The sequence below is a fragment of the Triticum urartu genome, chromosome 3A, assembly GCF_056163025.1.
Source record: "Triticum urartu cultivar PI428250 chromosome 3A, HENAU_Tu73, whole genome shotgun sequence".
Classification (NCBI taxonomy): domain Eukaryota; kingdom Viridiplantae; phylum Streptophyta; class Magnoliopsida; order Poales; family Poaceae; genus Triticum; species Triticum urartu.
In genome coordinates this window covers 686,322,127-686,340,723 of record NC_141875.1, presented here as the reverse complement: position 1 = coordinate 686,340,723, position 18,597 = coordinate 686,322,127, and the positions used below count along the sequence as shown (strand labels likewise).

Here is an 18,597-nt window from a genome sequence, read left to right as displayed (position 1 = left end):
TAGCTTGTGGCTGCACACGGAAGTTTGTAGCATGAATAATCTCATGATCCCTTTGAGCCTGGGTGGAGGTCCAAAAGAAAACAGGCAATCGCTGGAATACCCAGGTGCCTCAATCCACCCAGATGTGTATTTAAGTTGCCACCTTAGATAAACCACTAATTTAACAATCTCACATCTATCATGGATACACTCACCCAATCCACGTCTACTAGCATAGCATGGCATAATAAGCAACGTAGAAGTAACTTCCAAACGTTTGATAATAACAGGTAATAGGTACTACCTCATCTACTTCCCAAACCCACAAAATTAATTAGATCCTAATCAGGCAATGTGTGAGGACTGATCTAATGCAATAAAAACTGGGTAGTAGGAGGTATGATCAAAGTGTTACTTGCCTTGCTGATGATCCGCAAAACCTAGCGATTCGAAGTAGCAAGCGGCGCACTCGGGGTACTCTATCGCAAACAAACAAGCATACAATAAGTACTCAACTAATGCACAGGTAAAACTCAAATAAGAGATCTAACCAGAAAGTTCAACTTAAGAACTCTGGTTGGCAAAAAGCATCAAATGGAACGAAGCAAGAAAAAACAAACGACAAAAGAAACAAGCTTCGTTTGTTATTCTGGATCTAGGGCAACTTTTACAGTGGAAAAACTTGTTTAAGTTGGTTAAACGGAAAGAGGGTTTCGAGAGGAAACTCCAGGCGCTTGAATCGCCTGATTCCGATAAACGAGCGAAAAGTTATACTAGAACGAAAAACGGATCAGGAATCGCGATCAGAAAAATCGCGGATTAAATCCGAGAAAAAGAAAAACGACGAACAGATTAACGAACGAACGTTCGTTATCTGGATCTAAACGATGAACGCGTTCGTTAAAATGAACGAACGAGCGAACGCTCGCTAATTAAATAAACCGGAAACTAATCTAATTAAAAAACAAAACTAAAAAAACTGAATAAACCGACGGAAAACCGATCGGTTTTCTAAAAAAACCGGCGGCGGCGGTAGGTGGCGGCGGCGGCGCGGGGGTGGTGGCGGCGGCGGGTGGCGGCGCGGCGGCGGTGGCGGCGTGCTAGGGTTAGGGTTTGGGGCGGGGCGGCTTGGGCTGGCTCGGGCCTCGTGCGGCACTATTTAAAGGCCCGGTCAGGCGGAGTCCTGGCTAGTTACGGCCCAGAGTCGGTTCGGAACTTGTTTTTTTAAATAGTTACTCTCAGAAAAAAACAAAAGGAATACTAAACGGACTCCAAAAATCCCGAAATAAATTTTCCCCGACTTCTAAAATCAAGCCGCACAGGATGAACATTTATTTGGGGCCTAAATGCAATTTTGAAAAACGCGCATTTTTCCTAAATTCAAATAAAATAGCAAATAAAACCAAATAAAATCTTATTTGCTTTTTTTATTAAATCCTCAATATTTCTTTATTTTTGGGAAAGTCATTTTATTCCCTCTCTCATTTGGATAATAGAAATAATTGAAGATAAAATAAATAAAATCAAATGATCCTGTTTTCAAAATTAAAGAAACTCAAATATGAAAATAACGAAATCCCCAACTCTCTCCGAGTGTCCTTGAGTTGCGTAGAATTTCTAGGATCAACCAATGCAATAAAATATGATATGCAAATGATGATCTAGTGTATAACATTCCAAATGAAAATTTGGGATGTTACATGCCCCCTCTGGCGGAGCTCCGGAACAGGCCCCAAGATGGGATCTCATGGATACAGAAAGTTACGGCGGTGGAATTAGGGTTTTGGCTCCGTATCTGATCGTTTGGGGGTACGTAGGTATATATAGGAGGAAGAAGTACGTCGGTGGAGCAACAGGGGGCCCACGAGGGTGGAGGGCGCGCTTGGGAGGGGGGGGGGCAGGCGCACCCCCTACCTCGTGGCCTCCTGTTGATTGGCTTGACGTAGGGTCCAAGTCTCCTGAGTTGTATTTGGTGAGAAAATCATGTTCCCGGAGGATTCATTCCGTTTGGACTCCGTTTGATATTCCTTTTCTTCGAAACCCTAAAACAGGCAAAAAAAAAGAGCAATTCTGGGCTGGGCCTCCGGTTAATAGGTTAGTCCCAAAAATAATATAAAAGTGGATAATAAAGCCCGATAATGTCCAAAACAGTAGATAATATAGCATGGAGCAATCAAAAATTATAGATACATTGGAGACGTATCAGCGCCCTGGATCTGGAGTCGCCGCCGCCTCCTTGTTGGTTTGCGAGAGAGGTGGTTCAGTGGGAGGGGGAATAAGAGGATGATTTCTTACCTAGGAATTGGAGTTTCCTTCTGTTTTCTGTCATCTTTTTGTTTTTCGAAGAACACTACAATGTAGGAGTACAACTGATACTGACGCATTGACCTTGCCATGCCCGTTGTCGACACCATCACGGCGCCAAACAACACCTCCTCCCTATGCGCGTCCATCATCATACATCCGTCGTCGAGGCCCGGTCTCGCTACGCCACCTAGACTCCACATCGTCGGTGCGTCACATGGTATGCCGCTCCACCGCAGATGATGTCCACTAGTCCCTCGAGCCTATGCATACCTCCAATAATGACACCCCCAAGAGGGATACAACACAAGAGCACCGCCGTCATCCGATCGATTAATCTAGGGTTTTCTCCGGAGCTGGCGGATAGGGGTCTAGAGCTTCTCCATGACGATGCCTTCAAAAAGGGGACGATACAGAGTTCAGTGCTGATTTTGTACAAGGTACCCCTAAAAAAAGAATACTAGGTAAGACACCTCGTACGTTGCTGATTTTGTAGAGTTCAGTGCTGATTTTCATTTTCATCTAGTAGTCAAGGTAAAACGCCTCATATGTTGCCTCGTGCGTTCGCCGGCAAAATACAAGGAGCCAAGGCAAGACTTTTTATTTTGTAGTATATATACATGGTAAAACGCCTCGTATCAAGAGACCAAGACTTTTTGAATGTGTTCGCCAGCAGCAAATTCTCATCCTCGTATGTTAAAATGTCTTGGACAACTGTTGGAAAAGGCACACCAACAGAACCTCCAGTATCGTGCGTGACTGCAAAATCATTCAACATGACACCACCTATTATCAGGCCACAGGTTCCACCGTCCAGCACCTAGTTAGTTAACTTCATGATGGCACAAAATAATTCCCAAAGAAAACAAAATTGTACCATGCAGGAGAACTGCATCTGCGTGCGATCTGTATAGAAGGAAAACAGATAGTACAAAGTCGGAGAAAGGAGACCCAAACAGAAACACAATAAACACGCTACAAACTAATTCACAAGCACGTTCTCATCAGACCTATACCCAGTGGCGTATCCAGCGGGTGTGCCGTGGCGCACTCAGAAATGTAGGAATATACCACCAGTTGGTTCCGTACTTAATCTGATCTGTAAGCCGATATTGCACCCGATATTGCACCGTGAATACCGCGTCGAAAACCCTCCTTTTTCCTGTCGCAAAAAAAAAACCCTCCTTTTTCATTCTTTCCAAATAGACCAGGTCACAAAGGTGATGATTGCACTGACTATGTGGCCATCTGCAGCCTGCAGTGCCTTCATGGCCCTGGATCACAAATTCACAAAACAGAGGCTTGCATCATCACGAGATTCACATCCTTCTTGTCATCTCATAGATCTCCTCGTCAGGTTGAGGTGCTGCAATGGATGGCTCGCCTTTTGAGATAACGCTGCTAGGGCTCAGGGCCATGAACTACTCCCCGGCTCTGTGTCTGCAGCTGAGTGCACAAATATGAAATGTATACCTACGACTAAGTCGACTTCTTCCGCAATAGCGCCTACAAGAAGGGATAACACCCTTGCGCCATCGTGGTCATGTCCGGCCCAAGAAGGCCTGGACATGTCATTTGCAATCTTGGAGGCAACATGCGACTCTGAAGGGCGGGAGGTGAGGATTCGAGCATTTCCCTCCTTTCCGCAAAATTCCAGAAGGTCTATGAGGCTATAATGTTGAGCATGGTTCATTGGTTCTGGATTTCAATAATGGTTCCGAACTCACTGTCTGAAAAAGCTTGGCAAATAAGTGTTGAGTGAAGAGTCTAAGGTGAGCCAAGACAATGGAGCAGAACACGCAAGTGTATCCAAACCTCTTTGGAAAAAAGGGCAGTTGAGGCTTAGTTACGATCGGTACTCAGGGAATTGATCACAAAATTAATGCATGGATAGGTAATATGCTCACCAACTTTCCTCGGCCTAAGCGTGACCGTTACTTATAAAGGACCCATTGCTCCTCTCTGTAGTGTCCTTGTGGCCTCTAACTATGTTATCAGGATGGTACTAGCAGCTAGGCAAGCATGATCAGGGTTGAGGTTCCCGAGCGAGGGAGAGCGGTGACATAAACAATGGGTTGCATCGACACACTCTGTTATGAAATATGAGTGGGAGGCATGTGGAAACATATAATTTTGAAAGTTCGTAAGGGGTGTGGAAGAAATTCTTGAGCTTGTATTTCCAAGGAGGGAAGGCAAGGGGATCACTAATGTACTCTCGCGGTCCCGAAGACTCGAAGATGGCAGTACAAATAAGCCAAAACATGTCGATAGTAAGATAGCCACGTGGTCACCTGACAAAGTCCTAGCGCATTCCGATTCGGAACTTAGATTTACCGTATGCGAGCAAAGCAGGGGTCGGGACTTGGGGAGTGTGGGTGTACCTCGCCACAGGCCGCCCGCCGTATCGTTGGTTGCCTGAATCGCTGCGGCCCTTCTGGGCAACGGCAGGTGGCGGTGGCATTGGTCTCACGCGAAGTGGAGGAGGCAGTGGCTGTTGAGAGTGGGCGAAAGGGCCTGAAGGGAACTAGCCAACAACCCAACAAAGGTGCTCACTCGTGTAGGAAGTAGGAAGCAGACCCCCTTGCAATCTGCACATACACAAGCAGGCAACCAACACATTGCTTCTGATTTGGGTATTCAGATGCTACACATTACTTCCGACTGCAAATCATTTGTGAAGGGTATTCAGGAAGGAACGGATGCTGAGCAGGGGATGATCATAAAGGAAACTAGAGATTGGATGAAATCTTTTACTTCATGTAGTTTTAAGTTTGAAAGTCGAGTTTGTAATACTAAACCTGATAATATAGCCAGATTTTCTCTTTCGTTGGAAAAAGGACGACACATTTGGTTGGGGCAGCCTCATGATTCCAGCATTATCCCGGTAAAGTACCATTTGAGTAATAAAGCCTAGCATATTTCCCCTAAAAGAAAACGAGCAGGCAACCAACACAGTTTACAACTCTCTCTTTCTTCTCACAGCATTACATTCTACACCTTACAAATGCATATGCATCAAGATTGACATAGAAAAACAAAGGTATCTCCAAGAATTTGCACCAAATTAAGAGACCAAGGGTGTGCTTGTTTTTTACCCCACAACAAATTTTGGTCACCTATAAATGAGAAACATTGGCAAGAAAAATGAATTGACAAAAGAGTAATGATACCCCAAATAGTTGACAACTAAACAAACAAAACCCAATTGTTCATTGACAGAACTTCGCCACAGCCTCCAGCCTCCAGATATGTCATAAGCATAAAGAGGTCGATCATATTTCCATGTCGTCCTTAACTTGTTTTGATCCATGTGGCAAAACAAACTTCAAAGCTGTCTCAAAATCTCACAATGGCTGTAGTTTTTTTTTGCGGAAAAACTTTCAATCTATTCATCTTCAACCATGATAGCACAAGAACACTAAAACTAATAAAAATTACATCTAGATCCGTAGACCACCTAGCAACGACTATAAGCACTGAAGCGAGCCGAAGGCGCGCCGCTGTCATCGTGTTGGAAATATGAGCAATTTACCAAGTGATTTTATTAACAGAAATACTAGATAAAGCACGACTAATATAGTAGAGATAAAACAAGTCATGCGTTCTGGCAGAGAGAAGGTAAATAGCTTCTGCATATATGAACCGTAGCATATATGAAGTAGAACCTATCATGTGTAGGACAAGGACTAGAACAAGGAACTGCGGCAGAACCTTTAACAGGAAAGAAAAGAACACGTACGGGACAGCAGCAGCAGAAGCGCTGGACTTGGGGTCGGTGTCCTCGCCTGCCATGTCGTCGAGGAGGTCGTGGACGTCGGGGAAGAAGTCGTTGTCGGGGAAGTAGTCGTCGGCGACCGGATCGTCTGTGATGAAGCAGCTAGTAGTCGCGCTGAGCGCTCCCCAAAAACCTTATCACCCTTCTCCCGTACAGGACTGAAAAGGTGCGGTTTCGGGGCCTACTGTCCCAACCTACGGTGCACGCCGCAAGACGGGATGGGGAAGAACGTAGCAGCAGCGCAGTGGTCGGAATTTTGTGGCGAGAGGAAGATGAGCTTCTGTTGTGTCTATCTGGAGAGGAGCGACCTCTCTTATATAGGCACAGGAGAAGGACGCGAAGAGGCTGCGGCAGGAGGTGAAGCAACGAAGGGAGACGAAGCGAACAGGCAGCGGCCGAAGAGGCGTGCCGTTCGAATTCAGTGTCCACTACAGAAAACGTTTCAACTCCCACGTGACCTTTCGTATACCCGTCGTGCGTGGCAAAAATTTAGATATCGGCTCGGCTCATTCCCGCAACCTGTGGCGCGGCACGTCGTGACGAGGAGTGGCGTGGCGAGGAGGGCGGCGGAGGAGGAGCGCGCATGGATATCCCTCTTGTTCTCATGCTCGTACAAGTGGGGAAAGAACCTCCCTTATAAGGAGGTCCAACTCCCACTAAACTAACAATGTGGGACTAAACTTTAGTAGTATCCCTTGCCTTGCACAAATGGGCTAAGTGGGCCTCTAGGATTTATTAGGAATTTCTGAAATAGTTATTGGGCTGCCCAAAATAGATTAAATTCTAGCAATCCCCCACCAGATCCCAGAGGCACACAGAAATTTACCTTTGATTCCAAAACACTATTTTATATACCGGTACTGCAGTGGAGACTGTTAAGTTGAACTTCCACCTAGAACTCTATGCTACACTAGTAAGCAACTTGAACAGTGGACTGGGACTTGAACTGCAAGTTTTCTGCGAATCTAGCTTCACATAAAGCCTTGACCGATACGTGGCTACCGTGGATCTTCCCTACGAGTGGAGCTTATGCGTCATACTCCGTGACCTTTCATGAGTTTACTAGAGAGAACCCTACTCTCATAGATTGCAACGTTTGACAATCAGACTTATATAGGTGTGTTCTTCAAAAGATGTTCTGCAGGATAACATCTCTGCTTAAATAAGCCACTTAGAACACATTAAGATATACATCAACCTGCCATGCAGATTAGGAGAGTATTGCATCTTCATGGAATGGTATTGTGAATAGTAAGGATACTCTCCTCTTAGTTGACCAACAGCTTGTCTTCCACATCTAATTCATGGGATCTCCGATCACAAAGAATAGGTTACCACTATGAACAACTCATATTGTGGGTCTCATACCCATCTCCCTCGATGCATTATCTATCACATTACGTGATAGACCCTTGGTAAAAGGATCTGCTAGATTTTTAGACGTTTGAATATAATCCAACGCAATAACTCCGGAGTTTTTCCATTTTCCTAACAGACTTTAACCTTCTATGAACGTGTCTTGATGACTTCATGTTATCCTTTGAGCTGCTCACTTTCGTGATCATAGTTTCATTGCCGCAGTTCATAAGGACACCCGGTACAGGTTTCTCAACAACCAACAAGTCATTCAAGAGCCGGCGAAGCCAATCTGCTTCAACCGTAGCTGTATCTAGTGCTGTGAGTTCTGCTTCCATTGTTGACCTCGTTAAGATGGTCGGCTTGCAAGACTTCCAAGAAACAGCGCCACCTCCATGAGTGAATACATAACCGCTCATGGCCTTTATCTCATCAGCATCTGAGATCCAGTTTGAGTCACTATACCCTTCAAGAACCTTTGGATGCTCGGTGTAGTGAATTCCATAATTTGCAGTGCCTTTCAAATAACGCAAAACTCTTTCTAGAGCTTTCCAATGCACATCTCCTGGTTTTGAAACAAACCAACTCAGTTTGCTAACAGCAAAAGAGATGTCAGGTCTTGTAGCACTGGCTAAGTACATAAGTGAGCCAATAATCTGAGAATACTTCAATTGGTCTCTAACAATTCTTCGATTCTTTCGAAGAGACACACTAGCATCATATGGTGTTGGAGAGGGCTTGCAGTCACTATTGCCAAAGCGACTCAAGATCTTTTCCACATAGTGAGATTGAAGCAATGTAATCCCACCATCACCGTCTCTCAACAACTTGATGTTCAGAATGACATCAGCCACTCCTAAATCCTTCATCTCAAACAATGAGATAGGAAATCCTTGACCTCCTTAATAACATTCAGATTGGTTCCAAAAATCAGTATGTCATCAACATACAAGCACAGGATAACTCCCTCGCCCCCACCATGGCGATAGTACACACATTTGTCAGCTTCGTTCATAACAAAGCCTGCAGCTGTTAAAGTTCTTTCAAACTTCTCATGCCACTGTTTGGGTGCTTGCTTAAGTCCGTACAAAGACTTCAGCAACTTGCACACTTTCCCTTCCTGACCATCTAGTACAAACCCATCTGGTTGTTCCATATAAATTTCCTCGTCCAACTCTCCATTTAGGAAAGCAGTCTTAACATCCATTTGATGAACCAGAAGACCATGCGAGGCAGCTAGTGAAAGTAGAACTCGAATAGTGGTCAGTCGAGCCACAGGTGAGTAAGTATCAAAGAAGTCTTCACCTTCCTTTTGGGTATAACCCTTAGCCATGAGCCGAGCCTTATACTTTTCAATAGTACCATCAGGCCTAAGCTTCTTCTTGAATACCCATTTGCATCCTATAGGTTTGCACCCATAAGGACGATCAGTTATCTCCCACATTTCATTCACCAAGATGGAATCCATCTCGCTACGAACCTCTTCCTTCCAGTAGTCAGCATCTTCAGATGCATAGGCCTCTGAAATAGAACTGGGAGTGTCATCTATGAGGTACACAAGAAAATTATCACCAAAGGACTTTGCAGTCCTCTGTCTCTTGCTCCTAATAGGAACTTCATTGTTCTCCTTCACAGGACTTTCAAAGTGTTCCATCAAAATTGTAGGTTCGGTAATTGTAACCGGTTCCTGATTCGATGAACTATGCATCTCCTGATTAGATGACGTAGCCATATCCTTCATGGGAAAGATATCTTCAAAGAAAGTCGCATCATTCGACTCCATTATCGTACCGACATGCATGTCAGGTACCTCAGATTTTACAACCAAGAATCTATAGCCAATGTTATGAAAAGCATATCCCAGGAAAACGCAATCCACACTCTTTGGTCCAAGCTTCTGCTTCTTTGAAATTGGAGCATTGACTTTCGCCAAACAACCCCATGTTCGCAGATAAGAGAGTTTTAACCTTTTCTTCTCCCATTCCTCGAATGGAGTTATCTCTTTGTTCTTTGTGGGGACTCGGTTCAGGACATGACATGCTGTCAATATCGCCTCCCCCCACCATGCCTTGGAGAGACCTGATGTGTCTAACATGGCGTTAACCAAATCAGTTAGAGTACGGTTCTTTCTTTCGACCACCCCATTTGACTGAGGTGAGTAGGGAGGCGTCCTCTCATGGATTATACCATGTTCCACACAAAAAGCATCAAACTCATTGGAAAAATACTCTCCACCATGGTCGGACCTAAGCCTCTTGATTTTCCGATCAAGTTGGTTTTCCACTTCAGCTTTATAGATCTTGAAAAAGTTCAAAGCCTCATCCTTAGATTTCAGAAGATACACACGGCAGTATCTAGTGGAGTCATCAATTAACGTCATGAAATATTTCTTTCCACCTTTTTTCAACGCATCATTTATTTCACATAGATCTGAATGTATGAGCTCTAGTGGTGCAAGATTTCTTATTTCCGCAGTCGTGTGAGACTTATGAGGTTGCTTAGCTTGCACACACACTTGACACTTAGATCCCTTGACGATGGTGAAACTAGGGATTAAGTTCAACTTCGCTAGTCACGACATGCAACCAAAGTTAACATGACAAAGACGTGAAGGCCACACATTGGATTCACTATTGTTGCAAATATGATTAACAACTTTATTGCAAACGTCTCATAAGGATAAACGAAACAAGCCTCCTGACTCATAGCCTTTACCAACAAAGGTTCCATACTTGAATATTACAAATTTATTCGACTCAAAGACAAGCTTGTAGCCAGCTCTACACAGAAGAGATCCGCTAACAAGATTTTTATTGACAGAGGGGACATAATGCACGTTCTTCAGCCGCACGATCTTCCCCGAAGTAAACTTCAGATCGACCGTGCCAACACCACGAATAGAAGCACTTGAACCATTGCCCATCAGCACGGTTGAAGTCCCTGCGGTCTGATAAGACGAAAACATGGAAATATCACCGCATGCATGCACATTAGCACCCATGTCAATCAACCAGTCAGGAGAATGACATACTGAAAGAATAGTGGGAAATATACCATACCCAACATCCTTCATGTCAGTGTCTCCAATGACAACATTAGCGGTCTTGCCGCCTTTCCCAGGATGACGCTTGTCATAGCGATTAGGGCAACTAGGAGCCCAATGATCAGGATCCCCACACACATGACAAGCACCTTTCTTCTTGCCATTCTTCTTCTTGAAGTTCGTGTGTTGCACAACCTTATTCATCCCATCAAACTTTGCTTTTCCATCAAACTTGCCCTTGTTCTTGAACTTGTGGGGCTGAAAGTTCTTCTTCTGTACCACATTGGCACTAGATCCTCCCTCAATACCTCGAGCACGTGTGTCCTTTGCTCTCGCCTTTTCTTCCACATCAAGAGTGCCAATGAGATCCGGGACGGAAAACTCCTGCCTCTTATGCTTCAGCAAGGTAGCAAAGTTCCTCCATGAAGGGGGAAGCTTAGTGATGATACCTCCGGCAACAAACTTGTCCGGTAGCATACAACTGAAGTGCTCAAGTTCTCTAGAAAATGACTGTATCTCATGAGCTTGCTCAACCATGGAGCGCTCTTCAGTCATCCTGTAATCATAGAATTGCTCCATGATGTACAGCTCAGTGCCAGCATCCGAGACCCCAAACTTGGCCTCGAGTGCATCCCACATATCTTTTCCATTATCAATTGACGCATAAGCATCAACTATGTTCTCACCAAGAACACTCAAGAGAGCAGCCTGAACAGAGTATCCATTTTCTGAAAAGCTTGTGCCTGTTGAGCATCAAGCTCTCCTTCGGGTTTGCCGAGAGTGGCGTCATAGCAACTCATGGTTTGAAACCATAATACTGCTCTCACGCGCCACCTCTTATAGTGGATACCCTCAAACATAGGAGGTCTCATGGAAGCAGCAAAACCACTTGGGGTAGATTGCCTATAATAAGGTTATTGGATTGTTGGAAATATGAGCAATTTACCAAGTGATTTTATTAACAGAAATACTAGATAAAGCATGACTAATATAGTAGAGATAAAACAAGTCATGCGTTCTGATAGAGAGAAGGTAAATAGCTTCTGCATATATGAACCGTAGCCTATCATATCTAAAGCAGACAATATAGCAAGTAGCATATATGAAGTAGAACCTATCATGTGTAGGACAAGGACTATAACAAGGAACTGCGGCAGAACCTTTAACAGGAAAGACAAGAACACGTACGGGACAGCAGCAGCAGAAGCGCTGGACTTGGGGTCGGTGTCCTCGCCTGCCATGTCATCAAGGAGGTCGTGGACGTCGGGGAAGAAGTCATCGTCGGGGAAGTAGTCGTCGGCGACCGGATCGTCCGTGATGAAGCAGCCAGTAGTCGCGCTGAGCGTTCCCCAAAAACCTTATCACCCTTCTCCCGTACAGGACTCAAAAGGTGCGGTTTCGGAGGCCTACTGTCCCGACCTGCCGTGCACGCCGCAAGACGGGATGGGGAAGAATGTAGCAGCAGCGCAGTGGTCGGAACTTTGTGGCGAGAGGAAGAGGAGCTTCTGTTGTGTCTATCTGGAGAGGAGCAACCTCTCTTATATAGGCACAGGAGAAGGACGCGAAGAGGCTGCGGCAGGAGGTGAAGCAACGAAGGGAGACGAAGCGAACAAGCAGCAGCCGAAGAGGTGCGCCATTCGAATTCAGTGTCCACTACAGAAAACGTTTCAACTCCCACGTGACCTTTCGTATACCCGTCGTGCGTGGCAAAAATTTAGATATCGGCTCGGCTCATTCCCGCAACCCGCGGTGCGGCGCGTCGTGACGAGGCGTGGCGTGGCGAGGCAAGCGGCGGAGGAGGAGCGCGCGTGGATATCCCTCTTGTTCTCATGCTCGTACAAGTGGGGAAAGAACCTCCCTTATAAGGAGGTCCAACTCCCACTAAACTAGCAATGTGGGACTAAACTTTAGTAGTATCCCTTGCCCTGCACAAATGGGCTAAGTGGGCCTCTAGGATTTATTAGGAATTTCTGAAATAGTTATTGGGCTGCCCAAAATAGACTAAATTCCAGCACATCGTCCCTCCCTCGCAGGAGTCGAGAAAACCTTGTTGTGAAAGACAGTCGGGAAGTCGTCGTGCTAAGGCCCCATAGAACCAACGCACCAGAATAACAACCGCCGCAGATGAAGAGTGTAGATCAAAAGGATCCAACCTGAATACACACGAACGAAGACGAATGACGAACAGATCCGAGCAAATCCACCAAAAACAGATCCGCTAGACACGCACCTCCACACTCCCACCGATAATGCTAGACGCATAACCGGAACGGGGGCTAGGCGGGAAGACCTTTATTCCATCTTCAGAAAGCTGCCGCCGTCTTGCCTTCCTGAGCAGGACACAAACCCTAACATAACTCAAAAAAAGATCTAAAAACGGAGCCCTCCCACCAGCAAGAGCCGATATCCACTCCGCCTCCATGGCCCTCAGGCCACCGGAGACGGGATGGACCGGCGCCGGTGGGAGGCAGAAAACCGGAGTGTTTTTGAGGCGGCGGCTGGCTAGTTTCTGGTTGCGTGGAACCAAGACTGCTTTTACCTAGATTGTAGCATGTAGAGTACGCCCACACAATGGCTGTAGTTAGGAACAAAACCCAAAATCTACATAGAATGACATATGTTCTAGAACACAGAATGGCATCATTTTGTAGCAAAATTTTGGCACAGCTAATTCAGATTTTTCCCATAAGAGCAAGCATTTTGCTGATCATCACATTGTAGAAAAATTTGTAGTTAGGAATTTCGTTTTCAAACTCATGGAGAAGCATACCCACGAACACACACGAAGTGAATTTGTGTTTTTCCTCCGCACTGAGTTAACTGAACAAGAGGAAACAGAGGACAGAAAACAGAGTAACCTGTCCAAAGTAGGTTTTCAGGCAACGAATGCCAAATTTCCATTCTACTTCTCCAGCAACAAATGCTGGTTTATTTATACATGGACACAACCAACTCTTAAAACAACTCTCCACATTCTTGTTAAGCTGGCATACAACGTCCTGGACCATGTCCACCACAGTGCCCATGCAACACACTCATGACTATTCCAACAAATGAAACATGTCACAAACTAACTTGTTCACTAGTGCAACACATAGTACCCCCTCCATCCCAAAATAAGTGTCACACCTCTAGTACAACTTTGTACTAAAGTTATTATAAAGTTGAGACACTTACTTTGGGACGGAGAGAGTACATCACAAGACCAGAACAAGGTTAATACTAACACCGAGCAGCTGATTAGGATTTCCACTAGAGGACAAGGGAAGACATTAAAAGGCCTAGAAAACGTATATGGGAATAGTTTCAAATGGAACACGAATAAAATCTCAAGTTCAAGATGGCAATAAGGAAGACTTTTATCCAAGCCCAGCTAGGATGGAACCCGCTGCCAAACTCACCCTAGTGCCATGGTGCCGCACGGGCTTCTCGATTCTACTCATGTGCAGACATATAACATTGAATTGAAGCACCATAGTGTCAAGATTTTATGTTGTGCTAGATGGTATGTTGATTTCAGTTTGGATTCAATTGACACAGGGATAAGATTTACAACAACATAGAAGGGATCAAAGTGGAAAATAGAGGCTAGAAAAAAGAAACACAACAATAGGCTATTATGCACCTGCAACATGAATGACTTGTCTGTAACCTTCCCTTTCACATACTTGGGGGCACCACTAAGCTTCAATAAACCTAGAATGCAGCATCTTATGTACCGTATAGAAAGAATCCAAAGGATATTATCAGTTTGCTCTTAGTATCTTAGCTATGATGGCAGGAAACTCAGGTTAATGCAGTACTGTCATCTTTACCCACATTCCTTATGAGCTGCTTGCTTCTTTACAAGGGCATCATTGAGAAAATTGATAAATACAGAAGGCATTGCTTCTGGAGGGGAAAAGATCTGGGGAGAAAAAACCCACCATTGGCAGCTTGGGACCTTATTTGCAGACCTAAAGATAAAGGTGGCCTTGGCTTCTTAAGTCTCTCCATCCAAAATACCTGTTTACTGCTCAAGATGGTGAACAAATTGATAAACCATGACAATATTCCTTGGGTTGAACCTTGTTTGGGAGGTTTACTACCAGCAAAGTACTTTTGATACTCCTCTGGCTGGGTGCTCTTTCTGGTGGAGAGATTGTATTAAACTGTTACCAATTTACAAAGAGCAATGTGCTTGCATTATTCATAGTGGGGTTTCTCTGAACTTTTGGACTGGTAGCTAGGATGGATTACCTGCAATGCAGAAATGGCCACATTTGCATTCTCTTGCCACAACTAAGAAAATATCTGTTTCTGCCGTTTGGCATTACCGAAAAAGGGTTCCCCCCCGCTTTGTATACAAAGCAACCAACCAAGTCGTACAAGGATAGGTGCTGGGGCGGAAGCAGCACAGTCACGCCCAAAAGAAACGACAGAGAAAGAGCAAAAGAAACAAATGCCGACAACGACAGATCAACGAAAATGAAGAAGCCTCGCGATCGCTGCGCCCACGGGATCTTCCACTAGGCTCCAAGACTCCGAAGCGCCGGCACCTATCAACACCTCCAAGAAGGATCATGACAATGACAACGTTGCTACCAAGGGTTTCCCCCGGTACACGACGAGGCGAGAGAGGAAGGGTAGCCCCCGACGCCCTCCAGGAAGGTCAGGTGGCACCCATAGGCGCCACCGCGCCGGTGTCGGCCAAGCCAATAGGGGTTTCCCCCAATCCCAACCCGTACCTCAGGCGCTCCAGAGCCAGCCACCAAACCAACCATCACCCAACGCCAACGCGGTCGAGAGGCCACCACGCTGGGGAGGCGACGGCGGCGGCGGCCGATCGGGATCTCCCGAGGCGCGCGCGCGGAGCGCGCCCTAGTGTCCCTGCGACTCGAAATTTTATGGGCGTACAGGAAGAAGTTAAGGTCCTCAAACAATTACTGCAGGTACCTTTTGCCGTGGAAATAATCATTCTGGTGACTTGGACAATCTGGACCACAAGGAATGATTTCATTTTCAAAGGCACACAACCAAACCTCTACAACTGCAGAAGAAAATTCAAGGATGAGCTCAAATGGATCATTTACAGAGCAAAAAGGAAGGAATACTGTGGATTTTCATACTAGATTCAGGCTTTCAGATGAACACATTTCCTCTTGACACAAATCCTTGCACTTGTTATTGTAACTTTAGTTTTCCTTTAGTTTTACGTGTACATTTTTTTGCTTCTCTAGGTTTCCCTGTTTTTCCGTTTTCTATAGTGTATGTTTTTCCTTTGGGCCTATGGGACCTTATTATTCTTTTGTACCTTTTTTAAATCAATAAAAGTAGGGCGGGAGGTGGTGATTCGAGCATTTCGCTCTTTCCACAAATTCCAGAAGGTGTATGAGGCATACTGGTTCCGAACGCACTCTCTGAAAAGCTTGGCAAACAAGTGTTGAGTGTAGAGTCTAGGGTGAGCCAAGAAAATGGAGCAGAGCATGAGCATGACTGGCACTTATAAAGGGCACTTGAGGCTTAGGTACGATCGGTACTCAATGAATTGGATGGATAGGTAATGTGCTCACCAACCTTCCTCTGCCTAAGCATGACCGGCACTTATAAAGGACCCAGTGCTCCTCTCTATAGTCTCCATGTGGCCTCTAACTATGTTATCAGGACGGTACTAGCAGCCAAACAAACACGATCGTAGTCAAGGTTCCCAAGCGAAAGAGAGAGCAGTGACAATAATCAATGGGATGCATTGACGCAATACGTTTTGAAATATGAATGGGAGGCATATGAAAACTTATCATCTGAAAAGTTCACATCAGTGGTCGGAGAATTCCAGGAGCATCTATTTCCAAGGAGGGAAGGCAGCAGCATCACTGATGGGTTCGCGCATGGGCAAAGGTTGGAAGATGGCAGTACAGCTCAGCCAAATTCCTCCATAGAGAGATAGCCACCTGCGACAAATCGAAAAGTGGACAAAAAAATCCGTGCTGTAAAAATGAATAAAACATTTTTTTCCTCTGTCCCCCCTCGATTGCAGCCCATGCTCACCAGACAAAGTCCTAGCGCATTCTGATTCGGAACCTAGACTTACAATATGTAAGAAAATCGGGGGAACAGGAACTTCAGTGTACCGGCACATACATGAGCAGGCAAGGCAACCAGCGCAATCTACAATTCTCTCTTTCTTCTCACAGCAGTAAAACCTAAAACTTAGTAATGCATATGAATCAGATTTGACCAAGAAAAGCAAAGGTATCTCCAAAAATTTGAACCAAAGAGACCAAGAGTTTTTGCCCACAACAAATTTTGGTCACCTATAGGAAAAAAACATTGGCAAGAAAAATGAATTGACAAAAGAGTAATGATACATCAAAAAGTTGAGAACCCAGCAAACAAAACCCAATTGTTCATCGACTGACCTTCGCCACAGCCACCATCCTCCAGCTCCGCCATACGCATAAACAGGCCGATCTTATTTTCATGTCGTCGTTAACTTGTTTCGATCCATGTGGCAAAACAAACTTGAAAGCTATCTCAAAATCTCACAAGGGCTGTAGTTAGTTAACAAAACACAAAAGCTAGCTAGAATGACATATTGTCTGGAACACAGAATGATATCCATTTGTAGCAAAACTTGGCAGAGCCAATTCAGATTTTCCCATAAGAGCAAGCAGTTTTCTGATCATCACATGTTTAAACGCCTCCAAAACCTACATCTCCAAAAAAAAGGTGGCATTCACCACGCTCTGGAGCCATACCCGCATCCGAAACAACATGCTCCAAAATATTGTTTCAGCTTTCAACAGAGACACAGAGCCTCCAATTACGCAGCTGCAAAATTCAAGAGGATATGACCCAACCCCCCTATTATCAGGACACAACTCCACCTTCCAGGACCTAGTTAGTCAACTCCATGATGGCGCTGACGATGTCGCCATCCGCAGCCTTGAGTGCCTCCACGGCCCTGGATCTCGACACGGAGGCCTGCATCATCACGAGCTCGTCGACCTCCTCGTCATCTTGGACTGCTGCCACGGACGGCTCACCCATCGAATTGACCCTGCTCGGGCCCGGCGCCTTGAACTGCTCTGCCGCTTGTGTCTGCAGCTCAGTGTTCAGGTCCTCGAACTTGGTCTCCCTGATAATGACATAGGTTTCTGAGTGTGAGCTCTTGAAGACATCTGGCTAGGAGAGGACAAACGTAACCTGCAATTGTGTTGGAGAAGGACTTAAGAAAATATGATAACCACCAGCATATAATTATGCTTCAGGGAGCAATGTCGTAAAGTGGTTAAGATGTTCACGGTCTTGCTCTTTTTGATAGTTACACGGTTCATACCAGTAATGACCTTCATGGCAAGCTTCTCCATGGCTTTCCTGCTCTTCTTCTCACTCCTTGTTTGCCTAGATCTTCCACTAGCATCACCTCCTAGTCCCAGAAAGCACAGACGCATAATGTCAGATTTTCAAAATTTGCAAAAGCCCAGAATTCTACAACTGGACATAGTTCACTTTGTGGATTATTATCTGTAATAGCTGAAAATGGCAAGTGTAACATTCATACAACACTTAAACTTTTCTAAAGCAAGACTGAACAGAAACTGTGACTGCAATCAAGTCTTCTTGGTATCCATTGTCGATTTTGGAATTTTGAACATCTTAGTTTTGCCACTTAGGGTAAGGTACAAATGATTAGCTATTCCTATAGTGGAAATTCCAGCATCAGTTCATACTAAATGCATTGAAATTATTCACCTACCAAAATTATACTTGCAAAAGCAAGATTTTACATTCAGGATTTGTTCCTATCAAACTATATGCTATAGCTGAACATTCATGTATATGTTAATGCAAGTTAAAATTGATACAAAGTGCCACCTCAGTACGTACATGAGTATTATATACAAATGGCAGGAAGTACTCAAGAAACTATAAATTGTGTAAATAAGCAGCGCTGAATAATTCAGCAATAGGTGAATATGATACGGTTCCAAAGAATTGAAATATAAACCACAAAGGCATAGTGATGGTACTGAAAGAACAGAGTATTAGAACAGGTACAAACTGGTCAGTGTCTAGTCTTCAAATAAAAAACAGGTCAACGAGAACCAAAATAGGTAAATATGGAGTTTGTGTCATTGAGGAACAGATCAGATAACAA

General features: G+C 44.8%; 1 pseudogene; it reads right to left on the bottom strand.

Annotated features, from left to right (window-relative positions):
• Window positions 1-17,268: 17,268 nt before the first annotated feature.
• Window positions 17,269-17,806, bottom strand: LOC125547200 (nascent polypeptide-associated complex subunit alpha-like protein 1; annotated as a pseudogene).
• Window positions 17,807-18,597: the final 791 nt, after the last annotated feature.